The sequence below is a fragment of the Condylura cristata genome, unplaced genomic scaffold (genome assembly GCF_000260355.1).
Source record: "Condylura cristata isolate star-nosed mole 26May11 unplaced genomic scaffold, ConCri1.0 scaffold00012, whole genome shotgun sequence".
NCBI classification, from domain to species: Eukaryota; Metazoa; Chordata; class Mammalia; order Eulipotyphla; family Talpidae; genus Condylura; species Condylura cristata.
In genome coordinates, this window is record NW_004567113.1 from 18,727,237 (window position 1) to 18,750,442 (window position 23,206).

Genomic DNA, 23,206 nt, shown 5'->3' on the forward strand with positions numbered 1-23,206 from the left:
CAGACTTGGCTTCTTGCATAAGATTCCTCCATTAGGCTCAGCACTTTCTATCTTGCCATCTTGCTGATGTCACTTACATACTGAAAATTTCATGGCTTGAATCACAGAGGATGTTAAAATGGCACTTTATCAATATGACAATATCAGACTATGGGCCTATTTTAAGTTTCCATGTAGCTCTTGATAGCATTTCCCCCTTCTTATAGAGGCCATAGACTGGAGGGTTGCCTTTTTTCCTTGACTTTCACTCAACACTTCTTTGCTATTTGCATAATTCTCTCTGGCACTAGTATTTAAACCTGTACACCACAGCTTTAAGCATGGACTCCTTCATTCCTGACTTTTTTCAAATTGAGACCCTAACCTGGAGGAATCCACGCACTGGTATCAGGTTAAATATCAGATTTTGTTGATGTTATTGAAATCCATTGTCTAAAGCAATGTTTGCAGGAAGAGAAATGAGGAAGTACAATGGCTTGATCAGTTCCACTGCCTCATCAACTGGTGGTGATTGACATCCTCAGAAATAATGAGAGGATAAAATGAAGGCAGGAAGAGAGGGGAACAAAGAGAGAAAAAAATACAAGATTGTAATATCTGTGGATATTTTGAAGTTATTGCACCATGAACTGGAGTTAAGACTTCAAAAAATGGTGTATTAATAGGCCCCAAGATTACTTATTCCCAATTCAAGCATTTAGAACGAAACCTGATAAAACTTGTGATGCTGGAGCTGATGTGGGGGTTGAGACCACTTATCGTCACCTTCTTTTCCTCCTCGTTTATCTCCTCATTATCTCTTGAAAGATGGAAACTTGGGGTAAAACTCAGTTTCTCTCACTTGTATCCTTCAAAGAAGAATATAAAAATAAAAGTTTGGTAGAAAAACTCTGAATTCCCGAAAAAAAGCATTTTTTAAATATAGTAGTTTATTTTTACATCATTTTGTATAATTTTTTAGAAAAAAAGCATTTTTAACTGTAGTTGTTTATAGTAATAGAAACCAGCTTTAATTTTAGCAGAAAGAGAATTTATTATTAGGAAAGCAGAATAATTAAAAAAATGGACAGACACAAGCCTGCCTCATAATAATATATGTGAAATAATAATAATAATAATAATAACAAAACACTGCGATTGATGAACATCCAGAATGTTAAACAACATATTCTATTGGTAAGGTTGTAAGAAAATAGACACTTTCAGATATTGCTGGTAGATGTGCAAAATAATAAACTTCTGCAGAGGGCAATATGGAATCTTTGTCAAAATTATAAATGTACTTTTCTTTGACCCCGCAATCTGGAATTATTTCTAAAGGCATATCTACATATATAAAAAATAACATGCAATGAAGTTTACACTAGCAAAAAAGAACAAGCCAGATAAACATTAATAGATACTAGTTAAAATAAATTGTGTTATATTCACACAATGGAAATCTAGAGAGAATAAAAAATCTCTAATATTCATGTGGGTATTTTAAGTGAAAAATCCACATATAGTGTATGTGTGTGTAGCAGGCCATTATTTGCACTACAAAAGGAAATGATAAGTACATTTATCTATTTAAAACATTAACTACAAGGAAACTGTTATTTTGTAGAGAGTCTGGATAATCTGGGAAGCTAATCACTGGGAAACAGCAGGCCAGGTCACTCTGTGGACTAAGCCACATGCACAGTCCATGCAGATTGGCAGCAGATGTTACATGACATTCAGATCCTAGAGGCAAGGGGCAGTGGTTGTAGGGGAGGTGGCCTATGTCCAGTGTTCAGTGTCAGAGACTTGGCAGTACATGCTGTCTATTGCCAGTGCTATATCTTCACTGTGTCACACAAATGGATGCCAGCCTGCCCTCAATTTGTAATACTGCAGCCAGTTCTGTGTCTGGTGCACCCAAATTTGTTGTCTATAGCAGCAAACAGCCTCCACGTTTTTGTCCCATTGTGTACTATACCTAGTATACATTTCTTTCTCTTTGAAAAAGTTTGGGAAGCAATGGACTAGAAAGGAAGTTTTAAAAGATAGGAACACTTAGTTTGCCTCCTGTGAGGATGATAAATCAAAAGGATCAACACACTTGGATTTGCTGAATTTAAGGGCATTCACTTGTTCAGATGCACTGAGAGCAGATTTTCTGCTGTACTATTAAGTATTCAGTGCTTTGCACCAGAGGCTGGTTTCCAAGGAAATGAAGACTCCATTAAAACTGCTTTCCACAAAAACATTAGGATGCATACCTGAGCATTCACAGTTAAAGCTTCACTAGATACACAGAGGAAGTTTGGGAAGATGATATTTATATTTATATTCTCTCACAGGTACATACAACAAAAATATGTTTTGGAGGGGCAAGCCATCTCAAGGTGCCCCAGAGTGATCCCCCTCAGTGCACTGCAAGTCCCTGATGTAGCCCATACAGGTCAGTTCTTTACCTGAAAGGTAAAGACAGGTGGCTATTTGATGCAGAGGAGCAAATGGAAGATGCCCAGCATAATGTCTAAAATATAGTGCACTGTTAGTCACATGCAATTATGTTGACTTATTGGGTAAGGAATACTATAATTAGCAAGATCTGCCCTTGACAATTTATTCTTTCTTTTCTGACCAGTAGGGTCAAAGGATAAAGGAAAAGTAGGAAGAAGAGTCCTCTGTTCTGACTTTATGCCCATTATCACATTCTTGATAGATCTTTTCCAGTTATCACTTATCTATCCATCATCCACCCATCTATCCACCCATCTCCAAACATTTATTTACACAATAAGCATATAATTTTCAGGCATTGGTACAGATTATTTCATACCCAGTACTGTGATGAGAACTGACTGTAAAGTGGGGATACAACTTAGTGCCTATTTTGAGGAATCATTCAATCTTAAAGACAGACATGCAAGTAAACTAATACATATAGGAAGTGTTAAGTGTAGACACACATATAAAGATGAAGGAGAAAGGAAAACCCAAGCCATGGTAGGGAAGGAAATTCCCAAACTCCCACTAGAGTAGAAGCTTTCTGTATTGCCCCTTTTGATGAAATCAAACCACTGAGCAGATAAAATAGGCAAAGCTGCCTCCTCCACTGGGCAGTTTTGAGCTAGACAGAGGACTGCTGAGGGGAACTTAGATGGGATTTCTTCTCATGGATTAAGCCTGTGACTTGCCACGTGTGGAAGAGTGCAATGTCTCTTTGAGGTAATTGTCCAAAGTGCTACATGAGGGTCAGGGATCTCTTTCATCAACTTAGTCTAAGATCCATTGAAAAAGTGCATGGGTGAATGGGTGTGGTTGATCAGTTACCAGTTTGTTGCTTTCTTTCTTAGAAGACTAAGTTTAACCCAAGCCAGAAAATACAAGCATGTTGGAGACAGGTACCATCGACCAGTGCTAGACTGTTATTCTTATAAATTTATTGGTATACCAGCCAATTGTTAAAACACTGAACTCACTTTGAGTTCCTTGACTTCCGACAACAGATAATAAAATTATAAACACATGCACTAACTCCCAATACAATAACTAAATGAGTGAATTCACATCTCAATAGTTCTGGTGTTTCTTTTCTTTTTCATTTTGAGGACTTAGGATGAAGCAAATGTATTGTCTTTATTTTATCTTATTGGTTTCTTGTTAATAAATCGTTAGACAAAAGGATGGCTTTCACCTAAAGGAATTTATTGACAGAGTTCCAACAATTTCATGTTGGAAATTTGTGCTAGAGATAAAACAAAAAACAAAGGTCGCCCCTGCAGTTGTTTCTGACTACTTGTGGTGAGATGCAGTTTTCTATTATTTTATTTTGCAGGATGTTAGCATTTGAATATTGGGAAGTACTCAGTTTACATAAATGAATAGCACTCTTTGTGGTTGCCTGGCCAGGAAACCAAACCACTATTTGAAATTGTTCAATTCTTTACACATTTCACTGTACTTAGCAGCAGGGAGAAACTGGGGTCCATGTTTGAAAGTCATTTTTGGCATTATTAGATTCATTTCTGTTGCAGATTCTAGTCCAGATACATGGCTGAACTAGAATAAAATTTTATTTCTCTTGCATTTTTTCTAGATACTTCAAAAGGGATCAAAATCAATTTTCCAGTCTAAAGAACACCAATGGGCTGGCATGTGACAACAGTGGGGAAGTGGGGGAACAGGGCGATCAGAGACTGAAGATTGCTACTACAGGTTGCAGTGGCAACAAGTAGTTCCTTTTGGGGAGTGTGTACTCTTGAGACTTAACTGTGAGATCACTCAAATGATGCTACAGTTCATTACGTCCTCATCATCACTGACCTGAAGCCAGTGTCAATCATGTTCAAGAAACCAGTTTGGGGGAAGCAAGAAAATAGTCAGCAAACAGATTCAAAGCTGGGAAAACAGTATTCTCATTTGTCCTTCTGAAGACATCGTTTCTCTGGTGCAGGTGGTGTTCAGTCATGTAGTGGTAATACCCTATTAAGGCTCATATTTTGCTTTTTTCTTTAGGAAGTGGTTCCTTCCATTTTTTTGTGAGTGTCTGTACTAACAAGACTCGAGCTAATCAACTGGCTCATTAACAACAAACAACAGCTTACAATGACTGGTGGAAGTCCCCACTGACTAAATGAGCTGCTTGATTACAAAGTCTCTGCTTCTCCTGGAGCTGTTAAAAGATACCACTCTCCTTGGTTTCCATTCAGCACCATATTGTCTTCACTGTCTACTTTAAGACTAGCCCTTCCCAATAGTCAAACACTAACATGCCTTTTAGCCTATTTTAAGGGGGTGCAATTTGAGAAATGTTAGAAATTTTTTTTTTCTATCCAAATCTGCAACTTCTGAATTGGTTTAAAGTTGGCAGGCTAAAAAAAGAAGGAATAATTAATTCAACCAATGAATATTGAGCCCTATCATGTGCGAGGTTCAAGTGATTACAGTAGTGACTTTCATACAAGGATTCATTTCTCATTAAACTGGTAATATAGCGGGGAGACCCAGGCAGTAAACAATTATAAAAATAAATGACACAATTCTAGAACAATTCTAGGTAGTGATCAATACCACAGAGAAATGAAGTAGAGTGATGTGCTGCTAGGAAGTTACTTTAGATGGGCTAGTTAGGGAAAGCCTCTTTGAGGAGGTGAGTTTTGATTTCTTTTTTATCTTCATTTAACTTCATCCCCCACTGTCCCCTTCATTCCTCTTAACCTCAGAAATCTTACTTTGTTTATTAATATCTACTCATTTTTATAAATATTTTACTTTGTTGAGTCATTTGCTATGTTAATGTCCAATATTTGCCTTTGTCATTGGGATTTGCTGTACTACAAATAATTCCCTTGAACGCCTTCCATTTTACATTAAATGTCACCTTTAGTCTTTCCTTATAGCTGAATCGTATTTTATACTATGGATATAATACATCTTTTCAACCCAGTTTCCTGTCAGTGGACATTTAGGTCATTGCCTCCATGTCTTAGCTATTGTAAATATTGCTGCAGTAAACATCATAAAACACATGGTTTTCCAATGGAAGGTTTTATGTTCTGTGAATAGATACCCAAGAGCGGGATTGCTAGGTTACATGGTACTTACATTTTTAGTTTTAAGATAAATCCATATTACTTTTCATAGTAGCTGTACCAGTTCACATTCCCACCAATAGTGGAACAGAGGTCCTCTTTTTCCACATTCTCTCTAGCACTTGTTGTTGAGGGGCTTTTTATTTTAATACATACTGCTGAACATTTTCCCATAGCCTATTCTCTGGTGACCTGCCCCATCTGCTGGATAATTTTTTTTTTTAAGATTTATTTATTTATACATATAGAACTAGGGTATAGGCTAGAGGCACAGGGCAATGAGAGGATTCACCAGAGACAGAGTGGGGAGCAGAACAGGTGGATGGAGGGAGTACACTGCTGAGGGGAGCAGCAGGAGGGTCAGGATTGGTCTGCTGTGCCATGTGGATCACCTTAGAGTTGTAGGATCGAACTCACTCTGAAGCGTCTGCAGCCAGCTTGCAGTGCTGTGCTCTAACCCATTGCACCAGCAGGGAAGGCCTTTTGTTCCGTTTCTTTGAAGAATATTGTTAGTGTTTTGATGTAGAATCCATTAAATTTATATATTGCTTTAGTATTGATAGTCATTTTGTTTATATTGATAGATTGTATGGTTCTCATTGTAGAGGAACTTCACCTCCTTGGTTAGGTTAATCCTATATTGAATTCTTTTCTAATCCAATTGTGAATGGAATTATCTTGTAAATTCTGATACAACTATGAATTGAATTATTTTTGTAATTTGTTTTTCTTCTTATTTGTTGTTTGTACATAAAAATACTATGGATTTTTGCAAGCAGATTTTGTAACCAGCCACTTTGCTATATTCACTTATTGTTGAGTAAGTGGTGAAATCTTTAAGGTTTGACTTTTGTTTTCTTATGATTAATGGATTCTAAGTGGTTTACTTGTACAAATATATTCAAACCATACAGTAATACTATGAATAAACACAATTGTCTTCTTAATACAAATGAGGAGAGCTGGAGCATGGAGCTATTTAGAGACTAGCTTAGGACCACCCAGAGAGTAAATGACAGAGCCAAGTTTACCTTTATAAGGTATAGCTCCAGTACCCTGTTACTACAGATACTTTCTACCTTATACTGAAACTCAAAGGACCTAAAGAAAATAGCCATGGAAGGAATTGGAAGTAGTTGTGCAGAGGAATAGAAAGTTTAATTAATGTTTTGGTATAGGGGGGAATTTGTGGCAATCATAGAAGCAGATTAGAAAGGACTGTAATTGATGCAGAGTGAACAAGGACAGGAGGTGAGAATGGCAAGGTTCAGAGTAGGCAGAAGTCAGACGTCATAAGGCCCTGTATTCTTTAGAGTTTAAGACAGAGAAAGACTATTGAATCTGACTAGTGGGAAGGAGATAACCTATAAAGGTATGAGACTTACACCTGAGTTCTCCGAGGACACATTATAGTCAAAGAAGATAAAAACTGCCAGCCAAAAAACACTATTCTGTGAGGCTTTTCTTGTCATATAAGGGAACAATAAAGGTCTTCTGAGACAAACAGAAGTTGAAGGAGTTTGCAAACACTAGGCCTTCCTTGTAATGAATGTTAAAAAAGGAGCTCTTTTTTCTAAATCGAACAGATCATCATCTGCACATATATAGTTAGTTGATTACAAAGAAGCCAAGAGCATACACTGGAGAAAGAAAAGTCTCTTTAATAAATGGTATTGGAGAAACTGGACAGTTAGGTACAAAAGAATGAAACTAGATTACCTCACATCATACAGAAAAATTAACTCAAAGTGGATAAAAGGGCTGGGTGTAAGGTCTGAAACCATGACATATTTAGGAAAAAGGAGAGACAAAACACTCAATGGCTTAGGCTTCAGGAATGTCTTTTTGGATTCATTTCCAACAGCAAGAAAAATAAAAGGAAATATAAATGGTAATACATCAAACTAAGAACTTCTCTGTGTAGTTGTAGTAGCTTTACTAACACAAAAGTACACCCTAGTGAATGGGGGAAAATATTTTGCACCTTTGCCTAGATTCCCACCCTAGAAATGGGAGTTAATTGGTCGGGGGTGGGGGGGCGTCTTTAGTCTCTAAGAATTTCCAGGTGATTCTAAAGTCGATCAGGGCTGGCTCTGCATTCTGACTTAAAACTGCTCTCTTCTCCCTCACTTGGTAGTTTTACTGATTTTTCTTGTCATTGTTTTTGTGACTTGTGGTAGGTATCGTCTCTGTTTCCTGGGGAACTTTTCTCCTTTATCTCGGCACAGAGGAGGTTATGACTTTATTGGACTATGATTGATGTTACTTAGAAAAGCAATAAAGCCACATAAGTACTCAGGGTTAAAAACAGAATTGATTTAAGCAGGAGGCAACCTCAGCAGGATTTGAGTGGATAACCTTTTGTAGTAACTCAGGGAGATTTGGTAGATGATATGACTAAAATTATTTCTGGACAGTGTAAATATACAGTGTGTAGATGTATAAATCCATAGATCTGGATTTACTTTACTCCTGAGAGGCAGTTCACAGACTTCCAGGACTAAAACTTTCCACGCCCACGTTTCTTTGGCTACATTTGTGTTAGACTCAAGACCAAGTTCACTCGATAACTTTATAGGAGACTGAGTGATGATTCTATAATGAAGGGCAGAGCATCTGAACCCATAAACAAAAGAGCCTGGCTGGGAAGGTTTTTCATAAGAGAGTATCATAAAACTGCTGGTGAGAGAGTTCACCAAAAATATGGCCACTGTTAGTATGGGCAATGCCTAGATTTTGTGCTGAGCCGTCACCTTTTATGATCTGAAGCAGTAAATTTCTTTTATTAACATAAACAATAAGTCTCCTGAAAGGGCAGAGTTAAGGAAACTTCTGAATACAGGAGGCCCTCTGGGCAGGAATCCTTCCCTGGACTCCTGGTGCCTATTTCTGAAGTCACGATGATTTTTTGTTTATATCCCTTACTAGTAGTTTGCATTTTTACATTTGATATTTTACAGCATCTTTGAACCCTTTCATTATGTTTTGTCTCTTCGTGTATGTTAAATTTTTTTTCTTGAAGTCTTTCTATATTACCACCACTATCTCAGTCCAAATTCCCAGTCTCTCTTGCCTGAAATGCTCTAACAGTCTCCAGCTGCTGTGTTCTAGTTCATTTTCCATCGTGATCTTTAAGTCAAAATCAAATAACTTCCCTGTTGGAAAATCTCAATTACCCCTTGCTAGTCTTAGAATAAATTTTAAATCCCCAGGAGGTTTTACAAGACCCTTTTTATAACACGTCCTCTGCCTGTCTGGGCTGCCTCTTTAATCTGATCCTTTTTCTCAATCCTCTAGTTTAGGGTAATCCACTAACATCCTGCATCACAATTATTTTAAGATGTTCTGAAAAAAATCAGGTCTCTGCACTCCATCCATTAATGGTTGGACCAGGATACCTGGGAACTCCTGGGAAGAGGGGAGTGGGAGGGTGGGGGTAAGGGTGGTCTTTAAGTGCCAATTTGAGAATCATTTGCCTAGGCTATTGAATTGCTAAATAGAGATGAAATTCAAGCCACCTGTATTGCTGTATGTTGACAGTTAACTCTATTTCATTAATCAAGGTTGATAATTTCAAAGGCTATCTGAGTCATCATTAGAGAATGGAGCCACAGAACCTAGCTGGGCAGAGGGATTTCCTGCACTGTGTCTGGTATTATCATAAATTAAAAATCTGAGAAAACTTGGAGTACATTTGAAATCTTCATTTTTAAATATAAAATATCTTAGAAGCTTACATTGGAAAAAGGTTTCAACTCTGAGAAATCTCCATAAAATTGTGAAATGAATTACACTCAGTTGACCTGAGTAAGGTTTACCTTGGTCCTCATGGATATTTTAGCCTTGGAGAAGTTATTTTAATCTGCTGATTAAATTATAGCTTCCTCATCTGTAAAATAGAACTAATAGCATTGTTAGGTTGTAGTGAAGTGAAGAAATGTTTTACACCATATTCCTTGCCATCATCCAAGCTGGTAGCTCTTTTATCTCTTTCACTGACTTTGACTGAAACAAGAGGATAGTAAAAGTAAAACTAAATCAGAAATCAGATACTGAGGAATCACAAAGTATTTTGTAGTGGATTTCCATGGCATCATGATACACCAAAATGTGTGGATATGGTATAAAAGGAAATTTATAGCACTAAAATTGAAAACATTTTCTCTTCAAAAGGAAACTGTTATGTGATGAAAACATAAGGCATAGTCTGTGAGAAAATATTTATAAAACATGTATCTGACAAATGACTTACATCTAGAATATATAAGAACTGCTGTAACTGAGTGAGAAGACACATGAGCCAAGAGAAGTGTGGATGATGAAGAAGCACATGAAAAGATGCTCAATATCAGTAGTTGTGGAAGTGGCAACAGAAACTACAATATTATACTACTTGACATCTAACCTCTAGAATAGCTAAAATTAAAAAGATAAATTAGAAAGATAGACCATACTAAGTGTTGATAAGGACGGGTAGCAACCAGAACACCAGCATGGCTGGTGTATTATAACATAGTACAACTACTTTAGAAGACAGTTTGACAGTGTGGGGACCCTCCTAGAATTCTGGATTTGTTATAGATTGTTTTAAACTAAAGGTTATTGGGACATAGCATGATAGAAAGAATGCCTTTGCATTGCCTTTATACTAATACAAACAGAAACTGCTGAGAAGTGAGGATTGCCATACATTTCTTCTGTAGGGCAACTTCACAAGAAACTCATTGTAAACCCCCTTTCTGGGGAGATTTGTGACCCTTGTGAAGAAGATCAGAAGGTAACTTATACATGTGTGGACAAACGTTATCTCAAACTTTCTTTTCTTATTTGCTCTACTCATTGTTTTTCTGAAAAAAACATTTTTATTCATCCCACAGAAACCTATTCTGTCTTCCACTTTCACTAAATTAGGTAAACCTTTAACTTTAATCGTATAGTGAGCAAATATTTCTTCTGTGCACATGAAAATGTCTCTTTCTCTGTTTATTCTGTCTTTTGTCAATATAATTCACAGACCCTACCTCCTGAATCTAACTAAGCTGGGAGACAAAAGATTTTTCTCCTCTACGGTAGTTTCTTAAAATATTAATCATATACCACACTACTAAGTTACTGAGTTCCTACATACTTTCTCAAGAGAAATGAAAGCATATGTCCATGCAAAGACTTGCACATTGAGTTTTCACAGTAACTTTATTTTTAGTGCTCTAAACTGGAAATGATCTAGTAACAACCAGTAGGTGAAAAGATAAGCAAATTTTAATGTATCCATGTAATAGAAGTTTTCACATTAAGGGAAAGAACAGCCATCAGTGCGTGGAACAATGTGGATGAATCTAGAAATACTTATGTTACCTGAAAGAAATCGAACAAGGGTACATACTGTGTGGTTCCATTCATATAGAATTTTAGGAAATGCAAAGTCATCACAGTGGCAGAAACCAGATCAGTAGTTCCATAGGTTTAAGACAGTGGAGGACAGGCAGAGGAAGGATCTGAGGAAACTTTTGGGGATGATGGTTTTATTCATTATCTTGATTGTGGCCATGGTTAGATGGGTGAAACATAGGTTAACAGTTATCGGATTGTATACTTTCCACATGTAGTTTATTGTCTGTCAATTATACCACAATAAATCTATAAAAACAGATTTTAAAAAGCTTGGATTTTGGAATCAAAAAACCTGAATAAGTCTTAATTTTGCCATTAATTTATACTGTAACTTTGGACAAGTCATTTAATTTTCTGAGCTTCAATTACTTCTTGTGTAAAATGAGACTAATAATTGTGGTAGTTTCAAGAAAATGAAAGAATTTTTTATTAACTGTTAAATATCATCACCCAAGCTGCTAGTTCTTCTTGTCTATTTTTCAAGGCCTGATTGTAGTAAGACAATGAAGAACTGAGAAAAAGCAGGCAGAGATATTTTTGGGACTTTTACCCATCTCACATGCTTTGAACTTTGCCACTGTTAATTTTCCTTTGGTGGAAAGCTAAACTAAACAGAAAGATCTTTTTTTTCCTCAGAAGGTTCAGAGGGCCGACAACAATGATTTCTAATTTTTGGAGGGTGAACTAGTTTTTTATTTCATCCCTATCAGATTTCATAATCTTTCTTACTTCTCTTCAAAATGTTTTAAGAGAGAGAAAACCAAACATTTTAATGATATTGGTCCCCAGCCTGTGGACTATTACTTCTTTCGTTGTCAGTTATAAGGACTTGTTTCAAGAATGTGATTTGATTTGTATTTTACTCAAACGGATAGAATCTCCTTTCTCTTTCTCTCTCTCTTTTTCTTTCTTTATCAACAGTTTTGAAATCAACAGTAATATTCATTATATATTCAATGTTATCTGGTAAAAACTAGTTTTTGGTTTTTTGATAATGTTATCAAACTTCTCAGACTGAAAAAAAATTTAATTAGAAATGCTGCTCTGGCAGGTGGTCAATGAATTTGCTTATCTTGAGATTAAGATTTATATTTCTGACTGTTGAGAGTGAATATAGCTTTACAAATAGATTTAAAATAATACCAAAGAACTTAGAAATGAGGGAAATAGATCTACTATAAGACTATGAGATAGTGTCAGATGTATTACATATGTGAAGAAAATAGATCTTACCCATGAATAGGAGCTATCATTTAATTGAAGGCAGTAAAATTTACATAAATATCACTTGTCAACAACAACAAAAAAAACAAATTGATCAACCTTTAAAGAATAGGGAATTTAACAACAGGAGGAGGCAAAGCCGGTGATCCCCGTATGAATTCTGTTTTGAAAGAAAAATTCCTTGTTTGGCCAAGAGGTTTGTTCTGATTGATATAGTTGATGATTTGAAGATGAGTAGAGAAGAAAATCATCTCATTAAACCTTTTTTATTCTCTCATAATGAAACCGTCTGATAATTTGGATTCTGATGAAGGCTTCTTAAGGGGAGCAGAAGCCCTGGGCAGGCTGATAGCAACATCCAATAGCTTAATCTCTGCTGCACATGGCCGTTACTTTTCATTCTAAGTCAGTCAGTTGGTCTTCAGCTTTAAGTGGCAACTCATTATGAGCTTTATTAGTGTGATTCATCATCTTCAAATCTGTCTGACATGGCTATCGACCAGGTCAAGTGTGGGTCATTTGTCAGAGTTACTGATTATTTTTATGTTTGTGATTTAGTCATGACGTCTCCGCTTTCATGATATTTCATTTTTCAGAAACATTCAACAAGGTTTCTCACTATATTTTTCTGGGAACTCTTCTTGTGTCATTTGTGATTCCTCAGTTCCTGGATTTCTTCTGATTTGATTAGCTTTCCTTCCTCAGATCCATTGCCATTCCTCATTTTCTAGAGAAATTCTAGTTGTTTTTAGCTAAGAACCCTATTTGAAAGAGTGATCTTATTTGGTCTCAGGACTGAAACTACATCTATTTTGGTGACTCCGAAAATTTTATCTCCCCTCTAAGTGCCAGACTCATAATTCTAACTGCTTACTTAGCATTTTCATTTGGCTTTCTTATGAAAACAATTAACATGTCCAATTGAACATGTCTCAAACAGGACTCTTAATTTCATTTCCAAACTTGTTCCTTTCCCTATCTTCAGGGAAAATGGCATCACCCAGGTGCTTAACCCCCAAGCTAGAGGTTGTTGTGCTGCTAAGTGAAGCTACAGTTTCCTGGGGCTGCCATCTAGCCATTCCCTTCTCTCCTGTAGAGTCCGCCAGGAGAATAGTATGTGATTTTATGTGTGAATTTGGTCGCAGGAACAGTTCAATTGTTTAGGTTACAAAAGGCTGTTTCCTCAAAAGATAGACAAGGGGAATATTTCCATGATGCAGAGGCATGGTTAGAAGACAGCTTTATTTTATCATTTCCAACAAGGTTCGTCAAGATTGCTCTGGGCAAACCCTTTGCCCACTACTCACCTTGAGGCACCTTGAGTAAAATGGCCGTTCCCTTCTTCTTAAGATAAGTGACTAGGTCCTCCCTGGTGGTGCAGCAGGTTGGAACACAGCACTGCAAGCTAGTGCAGCAACTTCAGTATGAGTTGGATCCCCCTCCCGAGAAGTGACCCACATGGTGCAGTGACCTCTCCTGTCTCCCCCGCTGCTCCCCTCAGCAGTGTACCTGGTCCATCTGTCTGTTCTGCTCCCCTCTCTGTCTCTGGTGAATCCTCTCACCACCTCTGGCCTGTGCCCCAGTCTGTATGCATGAATAAATAAATATTTGAAAAAAAAAAAAAGATAAGTGACTATTAGCTTTGTCCTGTGTGGAATTCACCTTTATTTTTATTGACCTGGGTTTGACTTTTTGAGGCAGGATTTAGCTAATCTATTCAACCTAAGATAACCCCAGTTCACTTTTGTATTAAGGAAATGATAAGAAAACCACCTTTTCTGCTGAATAATTTTTTTATTCTTTCTGTATCTTTAAACATGATCACCTCTTTTCCCCCAGAAGACTTAACACCTCAACTTTGAGTAAAAAGGTTAGGCTCTCGAGCCACTGATAGGGTTTAAAACCTGTTTTGGACTTGGGTAATTCGCTTGACTTCTCTAAGGCCTGCTTTCTTCATTTGTTATAAAGAATATTTATATTGTGAGGAACATGTAACTCTTGGAAAGTTTTTACCATAGAACTGGCACAAGGTATATGCTAAATAGGGTAATTTTGTCATTTTTAAAAATCATGCTTAAAAGGCCCGAAATCTGATCTTGTAGCAGTTTGAGCTAATTGAACCTTTTCTGAATTTCTGTAGCATCTCCTAGCGATCTCTGCCACCATGCTTAGCATGTTTTCCAGACCAGGGTTGGCCTGCTGCTGGTTGGTACGTGTGCAGCAGTCCATATCCTTCTCTTCTGGTTGGTGTCCACTGTCTGAGAGCAGTGAAGTATTTTGACTATCTTCTTGTTGATAAATGTTTCATTTCCAACTCCTTTGTTGGACTGAGAGCATCCATGGACAGTGCTTGTGCCTCATTGCTGCTATCTGATGTCTGAGACCAGGCCTGTTGTACAGTAGACTTGACAGCACTTTGAGGAATCAAAATAAATTGAGGACTTTCAAGTACATTATGGGGACCCACCCTGGTGGCACAACAGGCTAAAGCACAGCACTAGAAGCTTCCGCAGACATTGCAACATGAGTTTGATTCCCAACCTGGAACCTGTACTTAAGTCCATCTGCCTGTTCTGCTCCCCACTCTGTCTCCCCACTCCCCCGCACCTCTGGCCTGTACCCCAGTTCTGTATGCACACATAAATAAATCTTTAAAAAAATAAGTAAAAATAAAAAATAAAGTACGTTATGGACTTGAGATATTATAGAAAAGCTAGCCACTTTTTGGCTGGAATGTTACAACCAATGATGGGGAGGACCTCTGAATAGGGGAAAGAGTTTTAGAGCTAGTCTCAAGTCATAGCCTGTCATGCTTTGCTGAAGCTTATTGGAGTTTCCCTCTCAGCTTTAACCATAATCAGAGGATCCACTCTTAGAGGATCCACTCTTAGACAATTGGAGGTTAAGTTGGAGTCATCTACTATTTAGTTCCTATGAGATGTTCATCCATGTGCACTAGTCAGTAGCTACGGTTTAATGACCTGTGAGCTGCCACATGCTCCCTTCTCCCTTCTTCTCTTGCCTCCCTGTCTTCCCTATCACCCTGTCATCTCAAACATGGGATTAATTTCAGGGGAGCAGATAGCAAAGGGACCTTTAACTTCCACACCCTTAGTTTAGCTGGAGGATAGCAAACACTCCAGGGTGGGACTAAAATATCCCACTTCTCAATTGGTTTAAAGCCTACATAGAGTCTTATAACACTTAGTGAGAATTAGTATGTATATAAAAATATCCCTTTAAGTGTCATGGCCCCGTTGCTGGGTAGGGATAGATGGCTTCTAGGTCAGCAGCTTCTGAGAACAGTGGTTTTCCTTCTGGGCCTATGGAGATAATGCTTAAACCAAAATGCAGGCAAATGTATTATTAGAGTGACTGTGGAAACACTAACAGGCTTGTGACGAAAGTGAAAGTGTGACTTCTACTAGATCCCAAAAATTAATAATAGGAGCCTGGAGATGGTGGAGTGACAGAATAACCTCGAGACAACTCTGAACCTCAGGAACCATTTTACTAACTATTATTGCAATAATGAGACCATCTAAGACCAAGTGAATAGGGTTAAAGCCAGTAGGGGCAAATTCAGATTTCTACAAAGCTTTCTGTCTCTCTCATCTGTCTCTCTCTCTGTGTGAAAGAACAAGTGACAAGTGAAACGTATTTCTTCAAGGTACTTTTTTCCCTCCCTGTTGGAGACTGAATAAACATAGCTTTAGATCAGGAATGTGGAGACTTGGGTTAGGGCCTGGAGTTCAATCTCTTGAGCCCGTTGCTTTCTTCTTTGAATCTTAGCTCCAGAAGTTGTGCTGAGACCTCTTGGGATTATTGTGAGGTAATACAGGGGGTGAATGCTTTGAAAGTAAACTTGGAAAACAATACAAACTATTGCTACTATTATTACAGAAGGATGATGTTGTGGACCATCTTAGCTAGAACTGCAAACAAAGCTATTTCAATCATGATTGAAGCCTGTGCCAACTTGTGTGGCTGCTGGATCATAACAAAAAGGTATAATCATGTTGCTAAAATTATATAGCAGCAATTATATCTCAGAAGGAGATTGCTAAGAGGATTAACTCAGCACTCTAAGAAAAACCTGAGAACATTTTAGCAAACAAACACCATAAGATGCCCTGTGATAAAATTTAATAGCAAAAGTTTAATTTCTTCCTGTCTTCCCTTTCACACCACACTAGTTAGCATACTTCTTCAGAAAGCTGTGAGACATTGTCCTGGGCTCTGGGAGGACTACCAAATGAAGTTTGATATGGGACACCCTATCTCCCTTCAAGGACTGTCCTGTCTATTCTGTGAAGCACTGGCGATAGTGACAGTTACTTGAATAATTGGAGTGGATTGGAAGATGGAGTAAGAGCCAGGGGTCCATATATAATCAGGCCATTGACTACATGAATCTTTCTATTATAAATGTCCTTTATTGGATAGCACTGCCTTATATATCAGTTTAAACACTTAATTCCCTGAAATTCATTATTCACCTGGACAACTAGCATCTTCCTTCCATTTATTTCCAGAGGACTTGAGTCACACAGGCCTGAGTTCAGAACTGGATCCTTAGTAGTGTTTATTGGGTAGTGACTTGAGTCCTCTAATCACTGCTTATATTGCCTACAAAATGGGGTAATACTGCCCCCACTCCTATCAAGCAGGTGCTATGGGGAAAATTAAATGAGCTAATATTATATAGATGCCTTGAACAGTTTGTTTTCCTTAAAACATGGATTCAGTGAGTGAATAGTAGTATGTATAGTTCTCTGTTTAAAATGTTTGTAAAGCATGACTTCCACATTAGATTGGATGCTCCCTGAGGGCAGGAGCTATGCATTTCAGAGTCTTTGCCCGTAAATACTTAGTGAAAGTAACAGTGGGATGAGGGGATGAATGAAAATTGGTAACAGTGGGCAAGTAAAAGAGAAGACGAAGTTAATTTACCCCTATGTTAGTGACTAAATTATAAATTTGTGAACATCATTAATAAAATGTAAATGTAGTGGGGGCTAGTAACTGATTTTCCATAGAAAAGATAAAGTCTTTACTAGTCAGCAGTGTTGTTGGATCATAACAAATAAGGTCTGTGGCTAAGACCATGCTTATGTACAGTAGACTCTACAACACTTTGGTGAATCAGAATAAATTGGGGCCTTTGAGGTACATTATGGACTTGAGGTATTATAGAAAAGCTAGCTACTTTTTGGCTGGAATGTAACAACCAATGAACTAGTACCAAGGTGAATTAGTATCAAGTTGATTACGTCACAGACTTGAGAACTGTCAGAATATTTGGGTGAAGAAGGTAGTTTTTCAAAAATCATGACACACTATGAGAGGAACAGTGAGGAGCAAACTCCAAATGAGTGAATGATGTCCTGAATGGATGCCACTTCTATCTCCATGAGATCTCAGGTGCCAAGGATCACAACTCCCAATATATTGTGAACCTGATTTCCTCAGTGGGAAGTGGGCTGCTAGGAATTAGGAGAGAGCTAAATAGCCACAGTGGAAGGCAGACAGGCTTCTCTCTCTCTCTCCTCCCTTCTCCCTGCCCCTGCCCCAAACCAATTTATAATTTCTCTCTGCACACCTGCTTTTGGGTCTTACCTGAGTTCTTTTGCATACAGGGGAGGAGGCACAACCTGTGTCAGCCCCTTTCCGCCAAGGCTTCCCTGTGGCAGCCTGGCAACATTTTCTATATCTTTGTTTTTGGTTTGAGAGGAAGTGAGGCTTCTACTTTGTCTGAAGGTCTACTGGGACAACTTCTGGATGCCTTCCATAAACTGGGTTTGGAAAAGACAAGAGGTTCATCTAATGGCATAAAGCAGGGCAGACAACCTCCTCCTTACTCTGAAAACAGTGAAGGAGAGGACATGGGGGACCACCACTTATGGGAGATATTGAGCCAATGAGTGGGAAATCCCTGTCAAGAGTTCAGTGCCCTCCCTGGGAAGCTGCAAAAGGCTGTAAAGCTTCATGCCTTCACCCAGAATAGAACTGAGATGTATTTAGTTCTCAGAGCAGACAAAACACCCCATTTATCCAAAATAGCTATACTTTGCTTGGACAGTTTCCCCTTTACCAATACATAGTGTATGGATTCAACAAACGGGAAACCTGCTGTAAACTCTTTTTTTTTTTTTTAAGATTTATTTATTTATTTATTCATACAGAACTGGGGTACAGGCCAGAGATGCGGAGGGTGAGAGGGTTCACCAGAGACAGAGTGGGGAGCAGAATAGGCAGATTGACGAAGTACACTGCTGAGGGGAGCAGCGGGCGGGTCAGGAGAGGTCTGCCACGCCATGTGGTCACCTCCGGGGCAGGCGGGAATCGAACTCATGTGGAAGCAGCTTTAGATTCTCAGTGCTGTGCTTTAACCCACTGCGCCACCAGGGAGGGCCCCTGCTGTAAACTTTTGATTGTATTGTCCACCTTCTACTGGGGAAAGCAATGATGTAAGCACCAAGGGATGGGTCTAAAATTACAGAAGACAAAGGAGCAGCCATCTCCACAGCTAAGACCACCACTCATTTCTCTCTTTTGGGAAGACATCCCTTTCATGGATTTATCTCAGTTTGCTCCTAAATATACTGACCAGGATGAGGAAAGGACCTACAAATACTAACATTCACCCCAGCTCCACTTGACGAATGAACTCAGATGGAATGTGATACTCTTTCTAGAGGCCACAGTCTACCCATTATTAGAACATCAAAATGAGACATTTCATTATTGAAGAGATGATTTGCTAGAGACCATGTGCCCTTATTTAAAGGCCTCTATTTGCACAGAATGACTCAATGGATCACTCAGGGTTGACACTTGGTGTCAAAAATAACCTAAGTCTGACTCATACCCCAAAGGTTCTGTAATACGATATCAGGACATGAGTCTTTTTAAAGATTTGCAAGTGGATTTTACCCAAATCCTAGAACCACTGGCAATTATAAGTGTCTTTTGGTTTTTGTGGCTACTTTCTCTGGAGGAGTAGAAGCATTTCCCACTAGGATAGAAGAAGCTACAGAGGTTGCCAAACAATTACTGCAGGAAATAATTCCTCATTTTGGATTGTCAATTCCATTCTGAGTGATAATAAACCTGCATTTATTTCAGATCCCTCTGAAACTAGTAATGAGTTGCAGATTACTTGGAAGCTACATGCTGCCTGGAGAGACTGCAAACTACAGAACAAACTGATAATCACAATCCAAAGAAGATCTTGGCAAAACCATGCCAAGAAACTCATTGTCTTGGGACCAGACATTCTCCATCACTCTCCTTTGGAGAGGAGTGGCTAATACAAGTGGACTAAGTTTGATCCTCTCTGAAATTGTCTTTGAAAGTCCATTCCAAGCTTCAGTTTTGAGTGCTGCCCTGTACATAGATCAAGTATAGGATAAAACATATCCAGGAAATTGTAGCTATAAGTCATATTACTCTCTCTTGGATTTTATGCCTCCAAAGGAATCATTGTATCCTTTCGCAACTGGTGGTCAGATCTTCATGAAGACCTGGCAGAGTGGAGATGCCCAAACTCAGCTGTCATAGAAGAGGTTGGTCTTTATGATGTTTTGTTAACAACTCCCACTTCTTTGAAGCTTGTGACTGCAAGTTTCAAACCCAGGGCGCATTACTCCAAAGTAAAGAAAGACCCAAAAATCGATGACTTGGAGGCCTCAGATCAAAGACCTGAGATATTTAAGAAAAAGACAAAAGCATAAATATTGCCTGTTTTTCTCTTTACAGATTTACTGTAGGACATCCCAGGACTGATTTCCTAATGGACCCTGAAGTGCTGAATAAGGACCCTGAAGTGCTGAATAAGGTATAGCCTTCCTTGGTAATTGCTCTAACTATGTATTTTTTTCACAGGTATTAAGTATGTAGAATGACATCTGTAATCACATGTCTTCTGCTGACAACACTGACCAGTTTTGGGAAATTGATTTTGCTGCATTGGAAAAACTTGGTTTTGATTTTAACTTTTAATTTTTGTCTCTCTCCCCCCCCCCATTTTTTGATTTTCTGGTCAAAAAAAATTTTTTTTTGGTAGTTTGGGCCTATTGATTATTGATTATTATTATTTGATTATTCCCTGTTGTCTTTTTGCATACAGCTTTTGAGATTACACTGCATCATTCAAGTGAATAAAAAGCATGACTATTTATGTGAATGAAACTGCCTTTTCATCAGGCACTGGTGAAAAGAATCTAGCCTCAGAAACAAGGTTTAGTCTTCATAAGGAAAAAAAGAGTTGTGTGTCTTTACAAATCTGTACACAACTGCAGTTGCTTAAGATATTGCATATGGATTTAATGAAAATGAAGGTTGCTGCCTGTATTTATATTGTATGTCTGCATGTATTTGTGTTTAATTATTCTGGCCTCCAAAGGACATAAAATTGTCTTAGATGGTTCAGAAATATTATGTGCACTGCTACAAGTGCTTCTAGAAAGCTTACCCTGGAGTAATTTTTGAGTTAATAAGGAATAATTCAGAACTTCATGATTTGGTTTGAAACATGTGTATCTTTGAAGTTGGGATATTGGGTGTAGTTTTTTCAATCTTTGCCATTTGTTTTGGGTACATGCTGCACAAAAGAGATGGCTTAAGGTGAACTACTTACGTCTTTAAACATTGGTTAAAATGGGTATTGGGAAATTAAGGGTTTTTGAAAGGTTAAGAACTCCATTTATAGAATTGAGATAAAAAATTAAGGTTTGACTTCCTGCATTGTTCTGACTGAGCTTGGTCAGAGTTTTGATATCTTAAATTGTCCTGTTTAGATAATTAAATGATATTTTTCTCTAACATGTAAGACAAAACTTCCCAGAAGCCTAAATTAAGAAAAATTGGTTGTCTTGTTAGAACAATCAGGGGAAATTTTATGGACTCTCACTAGAGTTCCTGAGACTCTCCATAAAATTCCTGCCTTTCCTTATGGGAAAGACAGTAGGTGAACTCAAACAATTTACTAGATACTTATCTGATAAATTAGAACTTGATTGAAAGCATTGTCACTTAAGAGAAATAGTTAATCTTGGCATATACACGAATATTAATGTTTGTGTTCTAAAGTTATTTATGTGAAATTTCTTATATATATGTTCTGACATAAATTTGTTGGTCAGTGTTGATTGTTGTTTTAGAATGTTGTAAAATATAAGGTTGAGCAAATTTCTTTAAAATATGTTATCAAATTTTAAATTTTGGTTATTTAGAATTTAGAAATTTTCAGAAATTGTTTCTGGAGAAACTATCAGGAGATAAGCTTCAACAATACTCTAAGACCAGCACTAATTGAAAGAACTCAAGAATAAGAATTTGCTACACAGGACTGAATGGACAAATGGAAATGAACATGAAAAGTTTATGTTTGAAATATTTTGACTGAATTTCAGCTCAAGGAAATTTTTTTTCCTCCTTTTAGCTGACCAGTATCAACAGAAGTAGTAAAATCATGTTTTGTTATCTAATCTTTGCATTTTCTCTCTCTCCTTGATACCATCATATTATGAAAAAGTACTAATTAAGTATTATTGCTAATCATGACAATGTGCCTTACTTTACATAATTTCAATAGGGCATTTTATTTGTCTTTCTTTGAAATAGAGAACAGAAACATGGTTCATTATCAAAGCTTTAATTGGAATGTCTTTTGGGAGTTCAACTTGAGCTGAATGAAGAAGAAAAGAACTTGCCAGTCTGTCTGGAGATTTCCAGAGACCTCAAAGGAAGGTTTTACCTACATTAGCATGCCTGGAAGCCTCAGAGAGCAGCCTTGAGAACTTCAAGAAGAGGAAATCTGCCCACAGGTACAGGTTCACGTGTGTTCTGATGAGGCTGGACCATGATCTGGTTCCCGAAGCCTATGCAGGCTGAATGTTGAGAACTCAAAGATCCTTTCTGGAAAATTTCAACAAAACCAACAAAATTCTGCTTGGTTGTTCTGCCCTGTGAATTTATGCAAAAATAGATCAAATGGGTTGAAGTTAGATTTAGTCTAAAAAACATTTTTCTGTACTATTTTTAAGAGTTGAGTTGAAGGTAGAGATAAAATTATTTTAAAAGACCCTCCCTGGTGGCGCAGCTGGTTAAAACACAGCACTACGGGCCCTCTCTGGTGGCGCAGCGGGTTAAAGCACAACACTAAGAAGTTAAAGTCACTTCCGCATGAGTTCGATTCCTGCCTGCCCCAGAGGTGACCACATGGCATGGCAGACCTCCTCTGGACCGCCCACTGCTCCCCTCAGCAGTGTACTTCATGGATCTGCCTGTTCTGCTCCCCGCTCTGTCTCTGGTGAATCCTCTCTCCCTCCGCATCTCTGGCCTGTACCCCAGTTCTGTATGAATAAATAAATAAGTCTTAAAAAAAAAAAACAAAACAGCACTACTGGGAAGCTACAAGCAAAAAAAAAAGAAATGAAGAAATGAAACTAGATCACTACCTCACACCATACACAAAAATCAACTTGAAGTGGATTAAAGACCTAGACATAAGAACAGAAACCATAAAATACCTGGAAGCAAAGATGGGCCAAACACTACATGACATACACTTCAGTGACATCTTTAAAGATACAGTACCCAATGCAATGATAGTGAAGGCAAGGATAAATAGATGGGACTACTTCAAGTTAAAAAAGAGCTTCTGTACAGCAAAAGAGACATTACAAAAAACAAGCAGACATCCCACTGAGTGGGAAAAAATTTTCTCACACAAAACTAGTGATAAAAGATTGATCACAAAAATATATGGAGAACTGATGAAACTCAACAAAAGTAAAGAACCCCATCAAAAAATTGGCAGAAGAGCTAAAAAGACACTTCTCCAAAGAGGAATTGCAGGTGGCCAAAAAGCATATGAAAAAATGTTCAACATCACTCATAATAAGGGAGGTACAATTTAAAACCACAATGAGATACCACCTCACCCCAGTGAGAATGGCACATCTTCAAACAACTGGTAACAACAAGTGTTGGCGAGGATGTGGAGAAAAAGGAACTCTTCT